The 4,008-nt window shown below is 37.1% G+C and overlaps 1 protein-coding gene across 2 annotated transcripts in view; it reads left to right on the top strand.

Annotated features, from left to right (window-relative positions):
* LOC107710448 (adenomatous polyposis coli protein 2-like) overlaps nucleotides 1–4,008 on the top strand; it is a 41,716-nt gene that overhangs the window by 1,376 nt on the left and 36,332 nt on the right. The window contains exon 1 of one of the 2 annotated variants that reach the window (XM_016515215.1): nucleotides 3,567–3,641. The exons of the other annotated variant lie outside the window; for it this stretch is intronic. The gene's annotated coding sequence lies outside the window, so the exon portion shown is untranslated. Of the gene's footprint in view, nucleotides 1–3,566; nucleotides 3,642–4,008 lie in introns of those variants that run through there. 2 annotated transcript variants of the gene reach the window in all.

Here is a 4,008-nt window from a genome sequence, read left to right as displayed (position 1 = left end):
AGCGGCCAGTTGATGAATTACAGTTTAAGTCACTTCCTTGTTGGCTTCACGAGAGAGAGCGGGAGGTTGCCGCTTGGGCTGAGCTGAGGCCAGATCTTCTACCTGTGCTTAATAAGCACAAAGGGTGACTTCAACCAGCATTAAATCTAGATGTTTCAGGGACAAGGGAGTCACTGTCCACACACACCCATGTCTGGACCACCCCTGCACAGCTTAGAGACTGTGACACCCCTGGACACGGATGTGATGTGGTAGGCTCCCAAAAAATAAAAAAATGAGCTGCTTACATAATGTTATGTGAGTATTATAGAAAGTGACAGCCAGTGTGTGATGTTATTCCTAGTAAAATCTTGCTGCCTATTCAGACACAAGATAGTTGTGCTTTATGAACAAACTATAAGACCTTGCTATATATATATATATATATATATATATAACTATTTTATATATATATTTCATTTATTTTTTTAATATGTTTTATTTATGTTTAAATAGATGGTTTGTGGGCTGTTGATGTGTAATATGTTTTCTTATATGTAGCTATTTTGAATGAATTCATATGATGTGATTCATACAAAAACGTATATGATTTTTAGAAAAAAAGTAAACATGAAGATCCACCCCTAAACCTGGCTGTCACTGGAGAGTAGGCAGATCATATGAAAACGTGAAACAGTTATGAATTATCATGAGATTGTGTTGGCATACGTGATATGTATAATGTCTTCGCTGATTTTCATGATGGTTTAGTAATGTTGTGGTCAGCATAGATTGATATGTCCCATGAGATATGATGTATTTCTGTTGAAAGACATGTGAGAACAAAACACAGTATTGATCTGTACTTGCACTTTTCAGAGCTTCAGTTTAATTTTCCAGTCTTTAGGGAGATTGGAACTGATGATATGGAGCATATGATGAAGGTTACTGCAGTGTTGTTGTCGTTTTTTTACATTTAAGAAAGGTCGGAAAAATGTATGGTTGCATATTTCTTGCAGCACCACTCTACTGTCCTGCAAAATTATGCTGACCACTAGAATACATTGTGATGAGTCATTAATATTACACTGAATAATTCAGAGACCTTATAATGTTGATTGATGGCTCTTTGGCATTGAGACTACTGTACAGCACTCACTCAGGATCAGCTTTAAAAGAAATGCCTTCATTCAATTTTTTAATTATAGTCCACGCAATTCAATTGACTGGTTGAAAAAGGGTTATTAGTTTTGGAACAATCCAAAACCATATTCTCAGTGAAATGTCGGACATTCCCCCTCTTGGCTAATGAGTGAATTGCTTGAATTTGTAGCCACCATTTTATACAAACCGTCCACAATACAGCGCTAGCCGAGCTACAGTCGGGTTAACATAGTCTCTTAACAAACACATGGCCTGCTGGATCGCAGAAGGGATTCTCAGGCATGGTGCCTTCCTTTGCAGGTGCTGTTTCCTTGGTAACCAGACGGTCTAGGTTGTTGTGAGATGTGGTCAGGGAGGGGGGAGGAGGGTAAGCATCCTCCATCTTCTTTGTTCTCATTCCCGCTGCTTGTGGCCTACTTCAGTTCATCGTATCAGAAACCCTCTGCTTAACGCATGTCTGGTTACAATATTTTGTACTTTCTTAAATGGAATAAATCAATAAATAATATTAAATCTGTTTTATCTCATTTGCTTTTCTCTGGTCTGTCTTATAATATAATATAACACACAAATTACTATATAATTTTATATTATATTATTTGGTAGACTGATAAATGACTTTGTTTCAGTGAGGCTGTTTGCTGACTTTCGCATCATTTGTACTCTTAGCGTGTTTTTCAGCTGTTGTGTGTGCATGACTGAAGAGCCTCAGTGCTCTTGTTATATCACAGTTATAGAGGACTTTAGGACACAGTCACAGCCACTCATGTGCGTCAGAGTCACTCACACAACATCACAGATTCTCTGTTCACCTGACAAAGGAAATCTTATTAGACTTTTGACCATATATGGTATTTTGACCTCTAAATATTCCGTCGTAACAGAATCGTTTTCAGAAACTTTTCTGTGTCAAAACAATAATCATTATGACTGAATCACTTATCTATTAAAGAAAGGTCTTGGAAGAAATTTTTTTTTCGCAATTCTCTGATTTCAGAAAGTCCATTTCCTAATTAAATATAATGTAAAAGGGTGCAAAAGCTTGCTTGATCCTGACTAATGTCTAGTTTTAGTTGTTCTGAGATCATTTCTGGTATCTTTAAGTAGAGACTGTGTAGCCTGCATCAAGAATCAGAACACATTCAGGGTTCAAAGATTATATAATCAGTTTGCAAATAGTGTGGTTGTGTTGACTCACAATAAAAATAAAAATTGAATGATAATGTAATTGTGCTTGGTTTATTTGAAGTTACAAATGCTCACAAAGTCTGAATTTATTTGATAACAATACAGTAAAACAATAATATTAAAATTAAAATTTTAAATATTTAAAATAACTGATTTCATTTTTAACATACTTCAAAAAGTAATTTATTCCTGTGATGCAAAGCTGATTTTTCAGCAGCCATTACTAAGTGTCACATGATCCTTCAGAAATCATTCTAATTTGTTGATTTGATGCTCAGTAATTATCAATTATTGAGAATTATTAATAATTTTAATAATTTTAATTTTTAAATAATTTTTATTGTTAATGCTGAAAATGGCTTAATATTTTTTGTGGAAACATGTTTTTCAGGATTCTGAGATGAGTAGAAATTCTGATGAGTAGAAAGTTCAAAAGAACAGCATTTATTTGAAACAGAATCTTGGTCTCTAGAATCAAACCTGGGTCTCCTTGTACACTAAACCAAAGCTGGACCATTATTTTATTGCCCTGAGCTTGTGTGCAGGGGCGTGTCTACGTGGTGGCCAGGGGTAAAGGGATAGATCTTAGAGTAGATTACCCAGCATCCACTGCAGCACATACAGCAGAGCACAAAAGATGAAAAAGAGAGAGGAATCGCCATTTCCTCTCCTGACTTCATTAATTAACGGTTATTGAAACACCTCCAGGAGTCAATTAAAATGCAGAAACATCTAAAGTGTCTGCATGGTGCCCAATTGGTCATGCATTCAGCCTATTAGATCTGGAACAAGACTAGCCAGATGAAAAAGATGAACCAGCTTTGCTTAAATCCCTGTGGACGTTCACACATGCTTCATCATCAAACATCTCTCCGTCCTTCAGCTCTCTCCCCCTCTCTTTTTATGTCTTATCTGATGCACCAGCTTTCAATTTAGGGTCTCCTGTGCTGTCCAGAATAATTCATGCTGTCCAAACCCTGCTGAAATTACAGATACTCTGTTCATGGTGTCCTCATGATCTAAAAGCAATTGCGTCAAAGTCCGCCACTGCTCTGGCCATCGTATTCCTGGCAAATTGGTTTTCTTCATTGATCTGTGAGTCCGAATTTTAACTGATTGATTTTGGGGTTGTGCATTATCTTTACATAATCCAGCCTGTCTTTCGATGGACCTCACCCGAGCATATAAAGGCACAATGTCCTCCAGAGAGGTCTATTTTAATGTCCTGGGGTCTGGCTGGCTCTGGTAATGTAGTTTATCACTGGCTGAGACTGGAAACTGTTCGGTCTGGAAAACGCGGCAGTCTGTTTGTGAGTAAATCTTTATTTGACTAATGGAGGGCTATTAGAGCAGAATTACAGAGACTTAATTTAGACAATTAGGGGATCATCGTGATTGCAGTGAATGCCTTGGTATTTTGTATCTGTGCTGGCATCTCCACTGAGAATATTATCTAACCAAAATCTTTATTTGAATGGATAAATGTATTAGAAATGATAACTCAGCGAGATCTACTGTAGTGTTGTGTGCTGTGCTAAGATGTAATATGTTCTGTTAAACTGTGCTGTGTTGGGCTTTGTTGAGGTGTGTTACAATGTGTTAGGCTGCATTAGGGTGTCTGGGTGTGTGTGGGTGTCAGGTAATAGGTGTTTGCATCATTATTATCTTATTTCCTGT

This window comes from Sinocyclocheilus rhinocerous, unplaced genomic scaffold, assembly GCF_001515625.1.
Source record: "Sinocyclocheilus rhinocerous isolate Xijiao unplaced genomic scaffold, SAMN03320098_v1.1 scaffold2011, whole genome shotgun sequence".
NCBI lineage: Eukaryota > Metazoa > Chordata > Actinopteri > Cypriniformes > Cyprinidae > Sinocyclocheilus > Sinocyclocheilus rhinocerous.
This window is presented reverse-complemented; position numbering and strand designations above follow the sequence as displayed.